General features: G+C 29.9%; 10 non-coding genes across 10 annotated transcripts; all 10 read right to left on the bottom strand.

The window, feature by feature from the left end:
• Positions 1-89: 89 nt before the first annotated feature.
• On the bottom strand, positions 90-161 carry TRNAQ-CUG (transfer RNA glutamine (anticodon CUG)). Its single transcript has one exon. It is a non-coding gene; the product is annotated as a tRNA-Gln (tRNA).
• A 3,646-nt stretch (positions 162-3,807) lies between these two features.
• TRNAQ-CUG (transfer RNA glutamine (anticodon CUG)) lies at positions 3,808-3,879 on the bottom strand. Its single transcript has one exon. It is a non-coding gene; the product is annotated as a tRNA-Gln (tRNA).
• Positions 3,880-5,694: 1,815 nt separating this feature from the next.
• Positions 5,695-5,766, bottom strand: TRNAQ-CUG (transfer RNA glutamine (anticodon CUG)). The gene has a single exon. It is a non-coding gene; the product is annotated as a tRNA-Gln (tRNA).
• A 1,816-nt stretch (positions 5,767-7,582) lies between these two features.
• On the bottom strand, positions 7,583-7,654 carry TRNAQ-CUG (transfer RNA glutamine (anticodon CUG)). The gene has a single exon. It is a non-coding gene; the product is annotated as a tRNA-Gln (tRNA).
• Positions 7,655-9,469: 1,815 nt separating this feature from the next.
• On the bottom strand, positions 9,470-9,541 carry TRNAQ-CUG (transfer RNA glutamine (anticodon CUG)). The gene has a single exon. It is a non-coding gene; the product is annotated as a tRNA-Gln (tRNA).
• A 1,815-nt stretch (positions 9,542-11,356) lies between these two features.
• Positions 11,357-11,428, bottom strand: TRNAQ-CUG (transfer RNA glutamine (anticodon CUG)). The gene has a single exon. It is a non-coding gene; the product is annotated as a tRNA-Gln (tRNA).
• A 1,817-nt stretch (positions 11,429-13,245) lies between these two features.
• On the bottom strand, positions 13,246-13,317 carry TRNAQ-CUG (transfer RNA glutamine (anticodon CUG)). Its single transcript has one exon. It is a non-coding gene; the product is annotated as a tRNA-Gln (tRNA).
• A 1,816-nt stretch (positions 13,318-15,133) lies between these two features.
• Positions 15,134-15,205, bottom strand: TRNAQ-CUG (transfer RNA glutamine (anticodon CUG)). Its single transcript has one exon. It is a non-coding gene; the product is annotated as a tRNA-Gln (tRNA).
• A 1,815-nt stretch (positions 15,206-17,020) lies between these two features.
• Positions 17,021-17,092, bottom strand: TRNAQ-CUG (transfer RNA glutamine (anticodon CUG)). The gene has a single exon. It is a non-coding gene; the product is annotated as a tRNA-Gln (tRNA).
• Positions 17,093-20,793: 3,701 nt separating this feature from the next.
• TRNAQ-CUG (transfer RNA glutamine (anticodon CUG)) lies at positions 20,794-20,865 on the bottom strand. The gene has a single exon. It is a non-coding gene; the product is annotated as a tRNA-Gln (tRNA).
• Positions 20,866-24,153: the final 3,288 nt, after the last annotated feature.

Here is a 24,153-nt window from a genome sequence, read left to right as displayed (position 1 = left end):
AAATCAGTGATTTAAAAAAATGATTATATGTATGAAAAAGAAGACTTTCTGTCAATCAAGAACTTAAACTGAAGGTACTAAAACATATCAGGTCCCACCAAGATTTGAACTCGGATCGCTGGATTCAGAGTCAAGAGTGCTAACCATTACACCATGGGACCTCTCTTCTAACACCACATATACAACTTTCTCTTAGAGTGTGAGATCTTATTTTCTACAAGTTACAGGAATAATAATCATAGAGATAAGTATTACATTGTATTTACAAAAAAAGCCATTAGGACCTACTAAATTTTTATACAGATTATAGGTTTCAGAGTCCAGAATTGTTAACAGTACACAATGAAACCTCATTCATATGGTAGCATGTACATTTTATTGTCAGAGTATAAGATTCTTAGTGGATACATTTTATTGGAATTAAATGACAGATAAACCTGTCTCTCAGTGTGTAAGATTCTTAATTTATGCAATTTATAGATATTTTCTTTCTCAGAGATATTAACTGTATTGTACTTACAACAAAACCAATAGAACCTACCAAGATTTAAATATAGATCATGGATTCAGAGTCCAAAATGTTTACCAATACACCATGAAACCTCATCCATTAGGGAGCATCTAAATATTTTTATAAGAATGTACTCTCAGAGAGATATGAACTGAATGGTACTTACAAAAAACCAATAGGACCTACCAAGATTTAAATACAGATCACTGTATTCAAAGATCAGAGTGGAGTGGTTACTAATAAACCAAGAAACCACATTCATTAGGGAACATCTAAAAAAAAAATTCTAAAATGTTAGATTCTTAGAAGACACATTTTATTGAAGTTATTGTACATATATTAACATCAATGCTTATTTGGATTACACAGTAAAATTCATATAATTACAAACATTTCTATAACTACATTTTTTTAGATTTTAGTACATATTTACAATAATCAGTGATTTAAAAAATGTATTATATGTATAAAAAAGAAAAGTTTTTGTCAATCAAGGACTTAAACTGAAGGTACTAAAATGCACCTGGTGCCACCGAGATTTGAACTCAATTTACTGGATTCAGAGTACAGAGTGCTAACCATAACACCATGGAATCTCCCTTCTAATAACACATATAAAACTTTCTCTCAGAGTGTAAGATCTTAATTTCTACAAGATACAGAAATATTCATTCAGAGAGATATGTACTACATTGTATTTACAAATAAAACCATTAGGACCTACCAATTTGTATATACAGATTATTGGTTTCAGAGTCCAGAATTGTTAACAGTACACCATGAAAGCTCATTCATATGGTGGCATGTAAAAAAATTTCTCACAGTGTAAGATTCTTAGAGGTTACATTTTATTGGAATTATATTACAGATAAACCTGTCTCTCAGTATATATGATTCTTAATTTATGCAATTTATAGATATTTTCTTTCTCAGAGATATGAACTGCATAATACTAACAAAAAAACAATAGGACCTACCAAGATGTTAATACAGAGTCCAAAATGGTTACAAATACACCAGGAAACCTCATTCATGAGGAAGCATTTAAACAGTTTTTATTAGAATGTACTCTCAGAGAAATATAAACTGAATGGTACTTACAAAAAACCAATAGGACCTACCAAGATTTAAATACAGATCACTGGATTCAAAGATCAGAGTGGTTACCAATACACCAAGAAACCTCATTCACGAGGGAGAGCTAAACATTTTTTTCTAAATTGTTAGATTCTTAGAAGACACATTTTATTGCAATTATTGTACATATATTTACATCAACGCTTATTTGGGTTATATAGTAAAATTCATATAATTACATACTTTTCTATAACTACCTTTTTTAGCTTTTTGTACATATTTACAAAAATCAGTGATTTAAAAAAATGATTATATGTATGAAAAAGAAGACTTTCTGTCAATCAAGAACTTAAACTGAAGGTACTAAAACATATCAGGTCCCACCGAGATTTGAACTCGGAACCTCTCTTCTAACACCACATATACAACTTTCTCTTAGAGTGTGAGATCTTATTTTCTACAAGTTACAGGAATAATAATCATAGAGATAAGTATTACATTGTATTTACAAAAAAAGCCATTAGGACCTACTAAATTTTTATACAGATTATAGGTTTCAGAGTCCAGAATTGTTAACAGTACACAATGAAACCTCATTCATATGGTAGCATGTACATTTTATTGTCAGAGTATAAGATTCTTAGTGGATACATTTTATTGGAATTAAATGACACATAAACCTGTCTCTCAGTGTGTAAGATTCTTAATTTATGCAATTTATAGATATTTTCTTTCTCAGAGATATTAACTGTATTGTACTTACAACAAAACCAATAGAACCTACCAAGATGTAAATATAGATCATGGATTCAGAGTCCAAAATGTTTATCAATACACCATGAAACCTCATCCATTAGGGAGCATCTAAATATTTTTATAAGAATGTACTCTCAGAGAGATATGAACTGAATGGTACTTACAAAAAACCAATAGGACCTACCAAGATTTAAATACATATCACTGTATTCAAAGATCAGAGTGGAGTGGTTACCAATACACCAAGAAACCACATTCATTAGGGAACATCTAAACATCTTTTTCTAAAATGTTAGATTCATAGAAGACACATTTTATTGCAATTATTGTACATATATTAACATCAATGCTTATTTGGATTACACAGTAAAATTCATATAATTACAAACATTTCTATAACTACCTTTTTTTAGATTTTAATACATATTTACAATAATCAGTGATTTAAAAAATGTATTATATGTATAAAAAAGAAAAGTTTTTATCAATCAAGGACTTAAACTGAAGGTACTAAAATGCACCTGGTGCCACCGAGATTTGAACTCAATTTACTGGATTCAGAGTACAGAGTGCTAACCATAACACCATGGAATATCCCTTCTAATAACACATATAAAACTTTCTCTCAGAGTGTAAGATCTTAATTTCTACAAGATACAGAAATATTCATTCAGAGAGATATGTACTACATTGTATTTACAAATAAAACCATTAGGACCTACCAATTTGTATATACAGATTATTGGTTTCAGAGTCCAGAATTGTTAACAGTACACCATGAAAGCTCATTCATATGGTGGCATGTAAAATTTTTTCTCACAGTGTAAGATTCTTAGAGGTTACATTTTATTGGAATTATATTACAGATAAACCTGTCTCTCAGTGTGTATGATTCTTAATTTATGCAATTTATAGATATTTTCTTTCTCAGAGATATGAACTGCATAATACTTACAAAAAAACAATAGGACCTACCAAGATGTAAATACAAATCATGGATTCAGAGTCCAAAATGGTTACAAATACACCAGGAAACCTCATTCATGAGGAAGCATTTAAACAGTTTTTATTAGAATGTACTCTCAGAGAAATATAAACTGAATGGTACTTACAAAAAACCAATAGGACCTACCAAGATTTAAATACAGATCACTGGATTCAAAGATCAGAGTGGTTACCAATACACCAAGAAACCTCATTCACGAGGGAGAGCTAAACATTTTTTTCTAAATTGTTAGATTCTTAGAAGACACATTTTATTGCAATTATTGTACATATATTTACATCAACGCTTATTTGGGTTATATAGTAAAATTCATATAATTACATACTTTTCTATAACTACCTTTTTTAGCTTTTTGTACATATTTACAAAAATCAGTGATTTAAAAAAATGATTATATGTATGAAAAAGAAGACTTTCTGTCAATCAAGAACTTAAACTGAAGGTACTAAAACATATCAGGTCCCACCAAGATTTGAACTCGGATCGCTGGATTCAGAGGCCAGAGTGCTAACCATTACACCATGGAACCTCTCTTCTAACACCACATATACAACTTTCTCTTAGAGTGTGAGATCTTATTTTCTACAAGTTACAGGAATAATAATCATAGAGATAAGTATTACATTGTATTTACAAAAAAAGCCATTAGGACCTACTAAATTTTTATACAGATTATAGGTTTCAGAGTCCAGAATTGTTAACAGTACACAATGAAACCTCATTCATATGGTAGCATGTACATTTTATTGTCAGAGTATAAGATTCTTAGTGGATACATTTTATTGGAATTAAATGACAGATAAACCTGTCTCTCAGTGTGTAAGATTCTTAATTTATGCAATTTATAGATATTTTCTTTCTCAGAGATATTAACTGTATTGTACTTACAACAAAACCAATAGAACCTACCAAGATTTAAATATAGATCATGGATTCAGAGTCCAAAATGTTTACCAATACACCATGAAACTTCATCCATTAGGGAGCATCTAAATATTTTTATAAGAATGTACTCTCAGAGAGATATGAACTGAATGGTACTTACAAAAAACCAATAGGACCTACCAAGATTTAAATACAGATCACTGTATTCAAAGATCAGAGTGGAGTGGTTACTAATAAACCAAGAAACCACATTCATTAGGGAACATCTAAAAAAAAAATTCTAAAATGTTAGATTCTTAGAAGACACATTTTATTGAAGTTATTGTACATATATTAACATCAATGCTTATTTGGATTACACAGTAAAATTCATATAATTACAAACATTTCTATAACTACATTTTTTTAGATTTTAGTACATATTTACAATAATCAGTGATTTAAAAAATGTATTATATGTATAAAAAAGAAAAGTTTTTGTCAATCAAGGACTTAAACTGAAGGCACTAAAATGCACCTGGTGCCACCGAGATTTGAACTCAATTTACTGGATTCAGAGTACAGAGTGCTAACCATAACACCATGGAATCTCCCTTCTAATAACACATATAAAACTTTCTCTCAGAGTGTAAGATCTTAATTTCTACAAGATACAGAAATATTCATTCAGAGAGATATGTACTACATTGTATTTACAAATAAAACCATTAGGACCTACCAATTTGTATATACAGATTATTGGTTTCAGAGTCCAGAATTGTTAACAGTACACCATGAAAGCTCATTCATATGGTGGCATGTAAAAAATTTTCTCACAGTGTAAGATTCTTAGAGGTTACATTTTATTGGAATTATATTACAGATAAACCTGTCTCTCAGTATATATGATTCTTAATTTATGCAATTTATAGATATTTTCTTTCTCAGAGATATGAACTGCATAATACTAACAAAAAAACAATAGGACCTACCAAGATGTTAATACAAATCATGGATTCAGAGTCCAAAATGGTTACAAATACACCAGGAAACCTCATTCATGAGGAAGCATTTAAACAGTTTTTATTAGAATGTACTCTCAGAGAAATATAAACTGAATGGTACTTACAAAAAACCAATAGGACCTACCAAGATTTAAATACAGATCACTGGATTCAAAGATCAGAGTGGTTACCAATACACCAAGAAACCTCATTCACGAGGGAGAGCTAAACATTTTTTTCTAAATTGTTAGATTCTTAGAAGACACATTTTATTGCAATTATTGTACATATATTTACATCAACGCTTATTTGGGTTATATAGTAAAATTCATATAATTACATACTTTTCTATAACTACCTTTTTTAGCTTTTTGTACATATTTACAAAAATCAGTGATTTAAAAAAATGATTATATGTATGAAAAAGAAGACTTTCTGTCAATCAAGAACTTAAACTGAAGGTACTAAAACATATCAGGTCCCACCGAGATTTGAACTCGGATTGCTGGATTCAGAGTCCAGAGTGCTAACCATTACACCATGGAACCTCTCTTCTAACACCACATATACAACTTTCTCTTAGAGTGTGAGATCTTATTTTCTACAAGTTACAGGAATAATAATCAGAGAGATAAGTATTACATTGTATTTACAAAAAAAAGCCATTAGGACCTACCAAATTTTTATACAGATTATAGGTTTCAGAGTCCAGAATTGTTAACAGAACACAATTAAACCTCATTCATATGGTAGCATGTACATTTTTTTGTCAGAGTATAAGATTCTTAGTGGATACATTTTATTGGAATTAAATGACAGATAAACCTGTCTCTCGGTGTGTAAGATTCTTAATTTATGCAATTTATAGATATTTTCTTTCTCAGAGATATTAACTGTATTGTACTTACAACAAAACCAATAGAACCTACCAAGATGTAAATATAGATCATGGATTCAGAGTCCAAAATGTTTATCAATACACCATGAAACCTCATCCATTAGGGAGCATCTAAATATTTTTATAAGAATGTACTCTCAGAGAGATATGAACTGAATGGTACTTACAAAAAACCAATAGGACCTACCAAGATTTAAATACATATCACTGTATTCAAAGATCAGAGTGGAGTGGTTACCAATACACCAAGAAACCACATTCATTAGGGAACATCTAAACATTTTTTTCTAAAATGTTAGATTCTTAGAAGACACATTTTATTGCAATTATTGTACATATATTAACATCAATGCTTATTTGGATTACACAGTAAAATTCATATAATTACAAACATTTCTATAACTACCTTTTTTTAGATTTTAATACATATTTACAATAATCAGTGATTTAAAAAATGTATTATATGTTTAAAAAAGAAAAGTTTTTATCAATCAAGGACTTAAACTGAAGGTACTAAAATGCACCTGGTGCCACCGAGATTTGAAATCAATTTACTGGATTCAGAGTACAGAGTGCTAACCATAACACCATGGAATCTCCCTTCTAATAACACATATAAAACTTTCTCTCAGAGTGTAAGATCTTAATTTCTACAAGATACAGAAATATTCATTCAGAGAGATATGTACTACATTGTATTTACAAATAAAACCATTAGGACCTACCAATTTGTATATACAGATTATTGGTTTCAGAGTCCAGAATTGTTAACAGTACACCATGAAAGCTCATTCATATGGTGGCATGTAAAAAATTTTCTCACAGTGTAAGATTCTTAGAGGTTACATTTTATTGGAATTATATTACAGATAAACCTGTCTCTCAGTATATATGATTCTTAATTTATGCAATTTATAGATATTTTCTTTCTCAGAGATATGAACTGCATAATACTAACAAAAAAACAATAGGACCTACCAAGATGTTAATACAAATCATGGATTCAGAGTCCAAAATGGTTACAAATACACCAGGAAACCTCATTCATGAGGAAGCATTTAAACAGTTTTTATTAGAATGTACTCTCAGAGAAATATAAACTGAATGGTACTTACAAAAAACCAATAGGACCTACCAAGATTTAAATACAGATCACTGGATTCAAAGATCAGAGTGGTTACCAATACACCAAGAAACCTCATTCACGAGGGAGAGCTAAACATTTTTTTCTAAATTGTTAGATTCTTAGAAGACACATTTTATTGCAATTATTGTACATATATTTACATCAACGCTTATTTGGGTTATATAGTAAAATTCATATAATTACATACTTTTCTATAACTACCTTTTTTAGCTTTTTGTACATATTTACAAAAATCAGTGATTTAAAAAAATGATTATATGTATGAAAAAGAAGACTTTCTGTCAATCAAGAACTTAAACTGAAGGTACTAAAACATATCAGGTCCCACCGAGATTTGAACTCGGATCGCTGGATTCAGAGTCCAGAGTGCTAACCATTACACCATGGAACCTCTCTTCTAACACCACATATACAACTTTCTCTTAGAGTGTGAGATCTTATTTTCTACAAGTTACAGGAATAATAATCATAGAGATAAGTATTACATTGTATTTACAAAAAAAGCCATTAGGACCTACTAAATTTTTATACAGATTATAGGTTTCAGAGTCCAGAATTGTTAACAGTACACAATGAAACCTCATTCATATGGTAGCATGTACATTTTATTGTCAGAGTATAAGATTCTTAGTGGATACATTTTATTGGAATTAAATGACAGATAAACCTGTCTCTCAGTGTGTAAGATTCTTAATTTATGCAATTTATAGATATTTTCTTTCTCAGAGATATTAACTGTATTGTACTTACAACAAAACCAATAGAACCTACCAAGATTTAAATATAGATCATGGATTCAGAGTCCAAAATGTTTACCAATACACCATGAAACCTCATCCATTAGGGAGCATCTAAATATTTTTATAAGAATGTACTCTCAGAGAGATATGAACTGAATGGTACTTACAAAAAACCAATAGGACCTACCAAGATTTAAATACAGATCACTGTATTCAAAGATCAGAGTGGAGTGGTTACTAATAAACCAAGAAACCACATTCATTAGGGAACATCTAAAAAAAAAATTCTAAAATGAAAGATTCTTAGAAGACACATTTTATTGAAGTTATTGTACATATATTAACATCAATGCTTATTTGGATTACACAGTAAAATTCATATAATTACAAACATTTCTATAACTACCTTTTTTTAGATTTTAGTACATATTTACAATAATCAGTGATTTAAAAAATGTATTATATGTATAAAAAAGAAAAGTTTTTGTCAATCAAGGACTTAAACTGAAGGTACTAAAATGCACCTGGTGCCACCGAGATTTGAACTCAATTTACTGGATTCAGAGTACAGAGTGCTAACCATAACACCATGGAATCTCCCTTCTAATAACACATATAAAACTTTCTCTCAGAGTGTAAGATCTTAATTTCTACAAGATACAGAAATATTCATTCAGAGAGATATGTACTACATTGTATTTACAAATAAAACCATTAGGACCTACCAATTTGTATATACAGATTATTGGTTTCAGAGTCCAGAATTGTTAACAGTACACCATAAAAGCTCATTCATATGGTGGCATGTAAAATTTTTTCTCACAGTGTAAGATTCTTAGAGGTTACATTTTATTGGAATTATATTACAGATAAACCTGTCTCTCAGTATATATGATTCTTAATTTATGCAATTTATAGATATTTTCTTTCTCAGAGATATGAACTGCATAATACTAACAAAAAAACAATAGGACCTACCAAGATGTTAATACAAATCATGGATTCAGAGTCCAAAATGGTTACAAATACACCAGGAAACCTCATTCATGAGGAAGCATTTAAACAGTTTTTATTAGAATGTACTCTCAGAGAAATATAAACTGAATGGTACTTACAAAAAACCAATAGGACCTACCAAGATTTAAATACAGATCACTGGATTCAAAGATCAGAGTGGTTACCAATACACCAAGAAACCTCATTCACGAGGGAGAGCTAAACATTTTTTTCTAAATTGTTAGATTCTTAGAAGACACATTTTATTGCAATTATTGTACATATATTTACATCAACGCTTATTTGGGTTATATAGTAAAATTCATATAATTACATACTTTTCTATAACTACCTTTTTTAGCTTTTTGTACATATTTACAAAAATCAGTGATTTAAAAAAATGATTATATGTATGAAAAAGAAGACTTTCTGTCAATCAAGTACTTAAACTGAAGGTACTAAAACATATCAGGTCCCACCGAGATTTGAACTCGGATCGCTGGATTCAGAGTCCAGAGTGCTAACCATTACACCATGGAACCTCTCTTCTAACACCACATATACAACTTTCTCTTAGAGTGTGAGATCTTATTTTCTACAAGTTACAGGCATAATAATAATAGAGATAAGTATTACATTGTATTTACAAAAAAAGCCATTAGGACCTACTAAATTTTTATACAGATTATAGGTTTCAGAGTCCAGAATTGTTAACAGTACACAATGAAACCTCATTCATATGGTAGCATGTACATTTTATTGTCAGAGTATAAGATTCTTAGTGGATACATTTTATTGGAATTAAATGACAGATAAACCTGTCTCTCAGTGTGTAAGATTCTTAATTTATGCAATTTATAGATATTTTCTTTCTCTGAGATATTAACTATATTGTACTTACAACAAAACCAATAGAACCTACCAAGATGTAAATATAGATCATGGATTCAGAGTCCAAAATGTTTATCAATACACCATGAAACCTCATCCATTAGGGAGCATCTAAATATTTTTATAAGAATGTACTCTCAGAGAGATATGAACTGAATGGTACTTACAAAAAACCAATAGGACCTACCAAGATTTAAATACATATCACTGTATTCAAAGATCAGAGTGGAGTGGTTACCAATATACCAAGAAACCACATTCATTAGGGAACATCTAAACATTTTTTTCTAAAATGTTAGATTCTTAGAAGACACATTTTATTGCAATTATTGTACATATATTAACATCAATGCTTATTTGGATTACACAGTAAAATTCATATAATTACAAACATTTCTATAACTACCTTTTTTTAGATTTTAATACATATTTACTATAATCAGTGATTTAAAAAATGTATTATATGTATAAAAAAGAAAAGTTTTTATCAATCAAGGACTTAAACTGAAGGTACTAAAATGCACCTGTTCCCACCGAGATTTGAACTCAATTTACTGGATTCAGAGTACAGAGTGCTAACCATAACACCATGGAATCTCCCTTCTAATAACACATTTAAAACTTTCTCTCAGAGTGTAAGATCTTAATTTCTACAAGATACAGAAATATTCATTCAGAGAGATATGTACTACATTGTATTTACAAATAAAACCATTAGGACCTACCAATTTGTATATACAGATTATTGGTTTCAGAGTCCAGAATTGTTAACAGAACACCATGAAAGCTCATTCATATGGTGGCATGTAAAAAAATTTCTCACAGTGTAAGATTCTTAGAGGTTACATTTTATTGGAATTATATTACAGATAAACCTGTCTCTCAGTATATATGATTCTTAATTTATGCAATTTATAGATATTTTCTTTCTCAGAGATATGAACTGCATAATACTAACAAAAAAACAATAGGACCTACCAAGATGTTAATACAAATCATGGATTCAGAGTCCAAAATGGTTACAAATACACCAGGAAACCTCATTCATGAGGAAGCATTTAAACAGTTTTTATTAGAATGTACTCTCAGAGAAATATAAACTGAACGGTACTTACAAAAAACCAATAGGACCTACCAAGATTTAAATACAGATCACTGGATTCAAAGATCAGAGTGGTTACCAATACACCAAGAAACCTCATTCACGAGGGAGAGCTAAACATTTTTTTATAAAATGTTAGATTCTTAGAAGACACATTTTATTGCAATAATTGTACATATATTTACATCAACGCTTATTTGGGTTATATAGTACAATTCATATAATTACATACATTTCTATAACTACCTTTTTTAGCTTTTCGTACATATTTACAAAAATCAGTGATTTAAAAAAATGATTATATGTATGAAAAAGAAGACTTTCTGTCAATCAAGAACTTAAACTGAAGGTACTAAAACACATCAGGTCCCACCGAGATTTGAACTCAGATCGCTGGATTCAGAGTCCAGAGTGCTAACCATTACACCATGGAACCTCTATTCTAGCACCACATATACAACTTTCTCTTAGAGTGTGAGATCTTATTTTCTACAAGTTACAGGAATAATAATCATAGAGATAAGTATTACATTGTATTTACAAAAAAAAAGCCATTAGGACCTACCAAATTTTTAAACAGATTATAGGTTTCAGAGTCCAGAATTGTTAACAGTACACAATGAAACCTCATTCATATGGTAGCAAGTACATTTTTTTGTCAGAGTATAAGATTCTTAGTGGATACATTTTATTGGAATTAAATGACAGATAAACCTGTCTCTCAGTGTGTAAGATTCTTAATTTATGCAATTTATAGATATTTTCTTTCTCAGAAATATTAACTGTATTGTACTTACAACAAAACCAATAGAACCTACCAAGATTTAAATATAGATCATGGATTCAGAGTCCAAAATGTTTACCAATACACCATGAAACCTCATCCATTAGGGAGCATCTAAATATTTTTATAAGAATGTACTCTCAGAGAGATATGAACTGAATGGTACTTACAAAAAACCAATAGGACCTACCAAGATTTAAATACAGATCACTGTATTCAAAGATCAGAGTGGAGTGGTTACTAATAAACCAAGAAACCACATTCATTAGGGAACATCTAAAAAAAAAATTCTAAAATGTTAGATTCTTAGAAGACACATTTTATTGAAGTTATTGTACATATATTAACATCAATGCTTATTTGGATTACACAGTAAAATTCATATAATTACAAACATTTCTACAACTACCTTTTTTTAGATTTTAGTACATATTTACAATAATCAGTGATTTAAAAAATGTATTATATGTATAAAAAAGAAAAGTTTTTGTCAATCAAGGACTTAAACTGAAGGTACTAAAATGCACCTGGTGCCACCGAGATTTGAACTCAATTTACTGGATTCAGAGTACAGAGTGCTAACCATAACACCATGGAATCTCCCTTCTAACAACACATATAAAACTTTCTCTCAGATTGTAAGATCTTAATTTCTACAAGATATAGAAATATTCATTCAGAGAGATATGTACTACATTGTATTTACAAATAAAACCATTAGGACCTACCAATTTGTATATACAGATTATTGGTTTCAGAGTCCAGAATTGTTAACAGTACACCATGAAAGCTCATTCATATGGTGGCATGTAAAAAATTTTCTCACAGTGTAAGATTCTTAGAGGTTACATTTTATTGGAATTATATTACAGATAAACCTGTCTCTCAGTATATATGATTCTTAATTTATGCAATTTATAGATATTTTCTTTCTCAGAGATATGAACTGCATAATACTAACAAAAAAACAATAGGACCTACCAAGATGTTAATACAAATCATGGATTCAGAGTCCAAAATGGTTACAAATACACCAGGAAACCTCATTCATGAGGAAGCATTTAAACAGTTTTTATTAGAATGTCCTCTCAGAGAAATATAAACTGAATGGTACTTACAAAAAACCAATAGGACCTACCAAGATTTAAATACAGATCACTGGATTCAAAGATCAGAGTGGTTACCAATACACCAAGAAACCTCATTCACGAGGGAGAGCTAAACATTTTTTTCTAAATTGTTAGATTCTTAGAAGACACATTTTATTGCAATTATTGTACATATATTTACATCAACGCTTATTTGGGTTATATAGTAAAATTCATATAATTACATACATTTCTATAACTACCTTTTTTAGCTTTTCGTACATATTTACAAAAATCAGTGATTTAAAAAAATGATTATATGTATGAAAAAGAAGACTTTCTGTCAATCAAGAACTTAAACTGAAGGTACTAAAACACATCAGGTCCCACCGAGATTTGAACTCGGATCGCTGGATTCAGAGTCCAGAGTGCTAACCATTACACCATGGAACCTCTATTCTAACACCACATATACAACTTTCTCTTAGAGTGTGAGATCTTATTTTCTACAAGTTACAGGAATAATAATCATAGAGATAAGTATTACATTGTATTTACAAAAAAAAGCCATTAGGACCTACCAAATTTTTATACAGATTATAGGTTTCAGAGTGCAGAATTGTTAACAGTACACAATGAAACCTCATTCATATGGTAGCAAGTACATTTTTTTGTCAGAGTATAAGATTCTTAGTGGATACATTTTATTGGAATTAAATGACAGATAAACCTGTCTCTCAGTGTGTAAGATTCTTAATTTATGCAATTTATAGATATTTTCTTTCTCAGAGATATTAACTGTATTGTACTTACAACACAACCAATAGAACCTACCAAGATTTAAATGTAGATCATGGATTCAGAGTCCAAAATGTTTACCAATACACCATGAAACCTCATCCATTAGGGAGCATCTAAATATTTTTATAAGAATGTACTCTCAGAGAGATATGAACTGAATGGTACTTACAAAAAACCAATAGGACCTACCAAGATTTAAATACAGATCACTGTATTCAAAGATCAGAGTGGAGTGGTTACCAATACACCAAGAAACAACATTCATTAGGGAACATCTAAACATTTTTTTCTAAAATGTTAGATTCTTAGAAGACACATTTTATTGAAGTTATTGTACATATATTAACATCAATGCTTATTTGGATTACACAGTAAAATTCATATAATTACAAACATTTCTATAACTACCTTTTTTTAGATTTTAGTACATATTTACAATAATCAGTGATTTAAAAAATGTATTATATGTATAAAAAAGAAAAGTTTTTGTCAATCAAGGACTTAAACTGAAGGTACTAAAATGCACCTGGTGCCACCGAGATTTGAACTCAATTTACTGGATTCAGAGTACAGAGTGCTAACCATAACACCATGGAATCTCCCTTCTAATAACACATATAAAACTTTCTCTCAGAGTGTAAGATCTTAATTTCTACAAGATACAGAAATATTCATTCAGAGAGATATGTACTACATTGTATTTACAAATAAAACCATTAGGACCTACCAATTTGTATATACAGATTATTGGTTTCAGAGTCCAGAATTGTTAACAGTACACCATGAAAGCTCATTCATATGGTGGCATGTAAAATTTTTTCTCACAGTGTAAGATTCTTAGAGGTTACATTTTATTGGAATTATATTACAGATAAACCTGTCTCTCAGTATATATGATTCTTAATTTATGCAATTTATAGATATTTTCTTTCTCAGAGATATGAACTGCATAATACTAACAAAAAAACAATAGGACCTACCAAGATGTTAATACAAATCATGGATTCAGAGTCCAAAATGGTTACAAATACACCAGGAAACCTCATTCATGAGGAAGCATTTAAACAGTTTTTATTAGAATGTACTCTCAGAGAAATATAAACTGAATGGTACTTACAAAAAACCAATAGGACCTACCAAGATTTAAATACAGATCACTGGATTCAAAGATCAGAGTGGTTACCAATACACCAAGAAACCTCATTCACGAGGGAGAGCTAAACATTTTTTTCTAAATTGTTAGATTCTTAGAAGACACATTTTATTGCAATTATTGTACATATATTTACATCAACGCTTATTTGGGTTATATAGTAAAATTCATATAATTACATACTTTTCTATAACTACCTTTTTTAGCTTTTTGTACATATTTACAAAAATCAGTGATTTAAAAAAATGATTATATGTATGAAAAAGAAGACTTTCTGTCAATCAAGTACTTAAACTGAAGGTACTAAAACATATCAGGTCCCACCGAGATTTGAACTCGGATCGCTGGATTCAGAGTCCAGAGTGCTAACCATTACACCATGGAACCTCTCTTCTAACACCACATATACAACTTTCTCTTAGAGTGTGAGATCTTATTTTCTACAAGTTACAGGAATAATAATCATAGAGATAAGTATTACATTGTATTTACAAAAAAAGCCATTAGGACCTACTAAATTTTTATACAGATTATAGGTTTCAGAGTCCAGAATTGTTAACAGTACACAATGAAACCTCATTCATATGGTAGCATGTACATTTTATTGTCAGAGTATAAGATTCTTAGTGGATACATTTTATTGGAATTAAATGACAGATAAACCTGTCTCTCAGTGTGTAAGATTCTTAATTTATGCAATTTATAGATATTTTCTTTCTCTGAGATATTAACTATATTGTACTTACAACAAAACCAATAGAACCTACCAAGATGTAAATATAGATCATGGATTCAGAGTCCAAAATGTTTATCAATACACCATGAAACCTCATCCATTAGGGAGCATCTAAATATTTTTATAAGAATGTACTCTCAGAGAGATATGAACTGAATGGTACTTACAAAAAACCAATAGGACCTACCAAGATTTAAATACATATCACTGTATTCAAAGATCAGAGTGGAGTGGTTTCCAATATACCAAGAAACCACATTCATTAGGGAACATCTAAACATTTTTTTCTAAAATGTTAGATTCTTAGAAGACACATTTTATTGCAATTATTGTACATATATTAACATCAATGCTTATTTGGATTACACAGTAAAATTCATATAATTACAAACATTTCTATAACTACCTTTTTTTAGATTTTAATACATATTTACTATAATCAGTGATTTAAAAAATGTATTATATGTATAAAAAAGAAAAGTTTTTATCAATCAAGGACTTAAACTGAAGGTACTAAAATGCACCTGTTCCCACCGAGATTTGAACTCAATTTACTGGATTCAGAGTACAGAGTGCTAACCATAACACAATGGAATCTCCCTTCTAATAACACATTTAAAACTTTCTCTCAGAGTGTAAGATCTTAATTTCTACAAGATACAGAAATATTCATTCAGAGAGATATGTACTACATTGTATTTACAAATAAAACCATTAGGACTTACCAATTTGTATATACAGATTATTGGTTTCAGAGTCCAGAATTGTTAACAGTACACCATGAAAGCTCATTCATATGGTGGCATGTAAAAAAATTTCTCACAGTGTAAGATTCTTAGAGGTTACATTTTATTGGAATTATATTACAGATAAACCTGTCTCTCAGTATATATGATTCTTAATTTATGCAATTTATAGATATTTTCTTTCTCAGAGATATGAACTGCATAATACTAACAAAAAAACAATAGGACCTACCAAGATGTTAATACAAATCATGGATTCAGAGTCCAAAATGGTTACAAATACACCAGGAAACCTCATTCATGAGGAAGCATTTAAACAGTTTTTATTAGAATGTACTCTCAGAGAAATATAAACTGAACGGTACTTACAAAAAACCAATAGGACCTACCAAGATTTAAATACAGATCACTGGATTCAAAGATCAGAGTGGTTACCAATACACCAAGAAACCTCATTCACGAGGGAGAGCTAAACATTTTTTTATAAAATGTTAGATTCTTAGAAGACACATTTTATTGCAATAATTGTACATATATTTACATCAACGCTTATTTGGGTTATATAGTACAATTCATATAATTACATACATTTCTATAACTACCTTTTTTAGCTTTTCGTACATATTTACAAAAATCAGTGATTTAAAAAAATGATTATATGTATGAAAAAGAAGACTTTCTGTCAATCAAGAACTTAAACTGAAGGTACTAAAACACATCAGGTCCCACCGAGATTTGAACTCGGATCGCTGGATTCAGAGTCCAGAGTGCTAACCATTACACCATGGAACCTCTCTTCTAACACCAAATATACAACTTACTCTTAGAGTGTGAGATCTTATTTTCTACAAGTTACAGGAATAATAATCAGAGAGATAAGTATTACATTGTATTTACAAAAAAAAGCCATCAGGACCTACCACATTTTTATACAGATTATAGGTTTCAGAGTCCAGAATTGTTAACAGTACACAATGAAACCTCATTCATATGGTAGCAAGTACATTTTTTTGTCAGAGTATAAGATTCTTTGTGGATACATTTTATTGGAATTAAATGACAGATAAACCTGTCTCTCAGTGTGTAAGATTCTTAATTTATGCAATTTATAGATATTTTCTTTCTCAGAGATATTAACTGTATTGTACTTACAACAAAACCAATAGAACCTACCAAGATTTAAATATAGATCATGGATTCAGAGTCCAAAATGTTTACCAATACACCATGAAACCTCATCCATTAGGGAGCATCTAAATATTTTTATAAGAATGTACTCTCAGAGAGATATGAACTGAATGGTACTTACAAAAAACCAATAGGACCTACCAAGATTTAAATACAGATCACTGTATTCAAAGATCAGAGTGGAGTGGTTACTAATAAACCAAGAAACCACATTCATTAGGGAACATCTAAAAAAAAAAATCTAAAATGTTAGATTCTTAGAAGACACATTTTATTGAAGTTATTGTACATATATTAACATCAATGCTTATTTGGATTACACAGTAAAATTCATATAATTACAAACATTTCTATAACTACCTTTTTTTAGATTTTAGTACATATTTACAATAATCAGTGATTTAAAAAATGTATTATATGTATAAAAAAGAAAAGTTTTTGTCAATCAAGGACTTAAACTGAAGGTACTAAAATGCACCTGGTGCCACCGAGATTTGAACTCAATTTACTGGATTCAGAGTACAGAGTGCTAACCATAACACCATGGAATCTCCCTTCTAATAACACATATAAAACTTTCTCTCAGAGTGTAAGATCTTAATTTCTACAAGATACAGAAGTATTCATTCAGAGAGATATGTACTACATTGTATTTACAAATAAAACCATTAGGACCTACCAATTTTTATATACAGATTATTGGTTTCAGAGTCCAGAATTGTTAACAGTACACCATGAAAGCTCATTCATATGGTGGCATGTAAAAATTTTTCTCACAGTGTAAGATTCTTAGAGGTTACATTTTATTGGAATTATATTACAGATAAACCTGTCTCAGTATATATGATTCTTAATTTATGCAATTTATAGATATTTTCTTTCTCAGAAATATGAACTGCATAATACTAACAAAAAAACAATAGGACCTACCAAGATGTTAATACAAATCATGGATTCAGAGTCCAAAATGGTTACAAATACACCAGGAAACCTCATTCATGAGGAAGCATTTAAAAAGTTTTTATTAGAATGTACTCATAGAGAAATATAAACTGAACGGTACTTACAAAAAACCAATTGGACCTACCAAGATTTAAATACAGAACACTGGATTCAAAGATCAGAGTGGTTACCAATACACCAAGAAACCTCATTCACGAGGGAGAGCTAAACATTTTTTTCTAAAATGTTAGATTCTTAGAAGACACATTTTATTGCAATAATTGTACATATATTTACATCAACGCTTATTTGGGTTATATAGTACAATTCATATAATTACATACATTTCTATAACTACTTTTTTTAGCTTTTCGTACATATTTACAAAAATCAGTGATTTAAAAAAATGATTATATGTATGAAAAAGAAGACTTTCTGTCAATCAAGAACTTAAACTGAAGGTACTAAAACACACCAGGTCCCACCGAGATTTGATCTCGGATCGCTGAATTCAGAGTCCAGAGTGCTAACCATTACACCATGGAAGCTCTATTCTAACACCACATATACAACTTTCTCTTAGAGTGTGAGATCTTATTTTCTACAAGTTACAGGAATAATAATCATAGAGATAAGTATTACATTGTATTTACAAAAAAAAGCCATTAGGACCTACCACATTTTTATACAGATTATAGGTTTCAGAGTCCAGAATTGTTAACAGTACACAATGAAACCTCATTCATATGGTAGCAAGTACATTTTTTTGTCAGAGTATAAGATTCTTAGTGGATACATTTTATTGGAATTAAATGACAGATAAACCTGTCTCTCAGTGTGTAAGATTCTTAATTTATGCAATTTATAGATATTTTCTTTCTCAGAGATATTAACTGTATTGTACTTACAACAAAACCAATAGAACCTACCAAGATTTAAATATAGATCATGGATTCAGAGTCCAAAATGTTTACCAATACACCATGAAACCTCATCCATTAGGGAGCATCTAAATATTTTTATAAGAATGTACTCTCAGAGAGATATGAACTGAATGGTACTTACAAAAAACCAATAGGACCTACCAAGATTTAAATACAGATCACTGTATTCAAAGATCAGAGTGGAGTGGTTACTAATAAACCAAGAAACCACATTCATTAGGGAACATCTAAAAAACAAATTCTAAAATGTTAGATTCTTAGAAGACACATTTTATTGAAGTTATTGTACATATATTAACATCAATGCTTATTTGGATTACACAGTAAAATTCATATAATTACAAACATTTCTATAACTACCTTTTTTTAGATTTTAGTATATATTTACAATAATCAGTGATTTAAAAAATGTATTATATGTATAAAAAAGAAAAGTTTTTGTCAATCAAGGACTTAAACTGAAGGTACTAAAATGCACCTGGTGCCACCGAGATTTGAACTCAATTTACTGGATTCAGAGTACAGAGTGCAAACCATAACACCATGGAATCTCCCTTCTAATAACACATATAAAACTTTCTCTCAGAGTGTAAGATCTTAATTTCTACAAGATACAGAAATATTCATTCAGAGAGATATGTACTACATTGTATTTACAAATAAAACCATTAGGACCTACCAATTTGTATATACAGATTATTGGTTTCAGAGTCCAGAATTGTTAACAGTACACCATGAAAGCTCATTCATATGGTGGCATGTAAAAATTTTTCTCACAGTGTAAGATTCTTAGAGGTTACATTTTATTGGAATTATATTACAGATAAACCTGTCTCTCAGTATGTATGATTCTTAATTTATGCAATTTATAGATATTTTCTTTCTCAGAGATATGAACTGCATAATACTTACAAAAAACAATAGGACCTACCAAGATGTTAATACAAATCATGGATTCAGAGTCCAAAATGGTTACAAATACACCAGGAAACCTCATTCATGAGGAAGCATTTAAACAGTTTTTATTAGAATGTACTCTCAGAGAAATATAAACTGAACAGTACTTACAAAAAACCAATAGGACCTACCAAGATTTAAATACAGATCACTGGATTCAAAGATCAGAGTGGTTACCAATACACCAAGAAACCTCATTCACGAGGGAGAGCTAAACATTTTTTTCTAAAATGTTAGATTCTTAGAAGACACATTTTATTGCAATAATTGTACATATATTTACATCAACGCTTATTTGGGTTATATAGTAAAATTCATATAATTACATACATTTCCATAACTACCTTTTTTAGCTTTTCGTACATATTTACAAAATTCAGTGATTTAAAAAAATGATTATATGTATGAAAAAGAAGACTTTCTGTCAATCAAGAACTTAAACTGAAGGTACTAAAACACATCAGGTCCCACCGAGATTTGAACTCGGATCGCTGGATTCAGAGTCCAGAGTGCTAACCATTACACCATGGAACCTCTATTCTAACACCACATATACAACTTTCTCTTAGAGTGTGAGATCTTATTTTCTACAAGTTACAGGAATAATAATCATAGAGATAAGTATTACATTGTATTTACAAAAAAAAAGCCATTAGGACCTACCAAATTTTTATACAGATTATAGGTTTCAGAGTCCAGAATTGTTAACAGTACACAATGAAACCTCATTCATATGGTAGCAAGTACATTTTTTTGTCAGAGTATAAGATTCTTAGTGGATACATTTTATTGGAATTAAATGACAGATAAACCTGTCTCTCAGTGTGTAAGATTCTTAATTTATGCAATTTATAGATATTTTCTTTCTCAGAGATATTAACTGTATTGTACTTACAACAAAACCAATAGAACCTACCAAGATTTAAATATAGATCATGGATTCAGAGTCCAAAATGTTTACCAATACACCATGAAACCTCATCCATTAGGGAGCATCTAAATATTTTTATAAGAATGTTCTCTCAGAGAGATATGAACTGAATGGTACTTACAAAAAACCAATAGGACCTACCAAGATTTAAATACAGATCACTGTATTCAAAGATCAGAGTGGAGTGGTTACTAATAAACCAAGAAACCACATTCATTAGGGAACATCTAAAAAAAAAATTCTAAAATGTTAGATTCTTAGAAGACACATTTTATTGAAGTTATTGTACATATATTAACATCAATGCTTATTTGGATTACACAGTAAAATTCATATAATTACAAACATTTCTATAACTACCTTTTTTTAGATTTTAGTACATATTTACAATAATCAGTGATTTAAAAAATGTATTATATGTATAAAAAAGAAAAGTTTTTGTCAATCAAGGACTTAAACTGAAGGTACTAAAATGCACCTGGTGCCACCGAGATTTGAACTCAATTTACTGGATTCAGAGTACAGAGTGCTAACCATAACACCATGGAATCTCCCTTCTAATAACACATATAAAACTTTCTCTCAGAGTGTAAGATCTTAATTTCTACAAGATACAGAAATATTCATTCAGAGAGATATGTACTACATTGTATTTACTAATAAAACCATTAGGACCTACCAATTTGTATATACAGATTATTGGTTTCAGAGTCCAGAATTGTTAACAGTACACCATGAAAGCTCATTCATATGGTGGCATGTAAAAAATTTTCTCACAGTGTAAGATTCTTAGAGGTTACATTTTATTGGAATTATATTACAGATAAACCTGTCTCTCAGTATATATGATTCTTAATTTATGCAATTTATAGATATTTTCTTTCTCAGAAATATAAACTGCATAATACTAACAAAAAAACAATAGGACCTACCAAGATGTTAATACAAATCATGGATTCAGAGTCCAAAATGGTTACAAATACACCAGGAAACCTCATTCATGAGGAAGCATTTAAAAAGTTTTTATTAGAATGTACTCTCAGAGAAATATAAACTGAACGGTACTTACAAAAAACCAATTGGACCTACCAAGATTTAAATACAGAACACTGGATTCAAAGATCAGAGTGGTTACCAATACACCAAGAAACCTCATTCACGAGGGAGAGCTAAACATTTTTTCTAAAATGTTAGATTCTTAGAAGACACATTTTATTGCAATAATTGTACATATATTTACATCAACGCTTATTTGGGTTATATAGTACAATTCATATAATTACATACATTTCTATAACTACCTTTTTTAGCTTTTCGTACATATTTACAAAAATCAGTGATTTAAAAAAATGATTATATGTATGAAAAAGAAGACTTACTGTCAATCAAGAACTTAAACTGAAGGTACTAAAACACATCAGGTCCCACCGAGATTTGATCTCGGATCGCTGAATTCAGAGTCCAGAGTGCTAACCATTACACCATGGAAGCTCTATTCTAACACCACATATACAACTTTCTCTTAGAGTGTGAGATCTTATTTTCTACAAGTTACAGGAATAATAATCATAGAGATAAGTATTACATTGTATTTACAAAAAAAAAGCCATTAGGACCTACCACATTTTTATACAGATTATAGGTTTCAGAGTCCAGAATTGTTAACAGTACACAATGAAACCTCATTCATATGGTAGCAAGTACATTTTTTTGTCAGAGTATAAGATTCTTAGTGGATACATTTTATTGGAATTAAATGACAGATAAACCTGTCTCTCAGTGTGTAAGATTCTTAATTTATGCAATTTATAGATATTTTCTTTCTCAGAGATATTAACTGTATTGTACTTACAACAAAATCAATAGAACCTACCAAGATGTAAATATAGATCATGGATTCAGAGTCCAAAATGTTTACCAATACACCATGAAACCTCATCCATTAGGGAGCATCTAAATATTTTTATAAGAATGTACTCTCAGAGAGATATGAACTGAATGGTACTTACAAAAAACCAATAGGACCTACCAAGATTTAAATACAGATCACTGTATTCAAAGATCAGAGTGGAGTGGTTACTAATAAACCAAGAAACCACATTCATTAGGGAACATCTAAAAAAAAAATTCTAAAATGTTAGATTCTTAGAAGACACATTTTATTGAAGTTATTGTACATATATTAACATCAATGCTTATTTGGATTACACAGTAAAATTCATATAATTACAAACATTTCTATAACTACCTTTTTTTAGATTTTAGTACATATTTACAATAATCAGTGATTTAAAAAATGTATTATATGTATAAAAAAGAAAAGTTTTTGTCAATCAAGGACTTAAACTGAAGGTACTAAAATGCACCTGGTGCCACCGAGATTTGAACTCAATTTACTGGATTCAGAGTTCAGAGTGCTAACCATAACACCATGGAATCTCCCTTCTAATAACACATATAAAACTTTCTCTCAGAGTGTAAGATCTTAATTTCTACAAGATACAGAAATATTCATTCAGAGAGATATGTACTACATTGTATTTACAAATAAAACCATTAGGACCTACCAATTTGTATATACAGATTATTGGTTTCAGAGTCCAGAATTGTTAACAGTACACCATGAAAGCTCAATCATATGGTGGCATGTAAAAAAATTTCTCACAGTGTAAGATTCTTAGAGGTTACATTTTATTGGAATTATATTACAGATAAACCTGTCTCTCAGTATGTATGATTCTTAATTTATACAATTTATAGATATTTTCTTTCTCAGAGATATGAACTACATAATACTTACAAAAAACAATAGGACCTACCAAGATGTTAATACAAATCATGGATTCAGAGTCCAAAATGGTTACAAATACACCAGGAAACCTCATTCATGA

This window comes from Pseudophryne corroboree, chromosome 11 (genome assembly GCF_028390025.1).
Source record: "Pseudophryne corroboree isolate aPseCor3 chromosome 11, aPseCor3.hap2, whole genome shotgun sequence".
Lineage (NCBI taxonomy): Eukaryota > Metazoa > Chordata > Amphibia > Anura > Myobatrachidae > Pseudophryne > Pseudophryne corroboree.
Note: the sequence above shows the minus strand (reverse complement) of the source record. Positions and strands in the feature narration are given on the sequence as shown.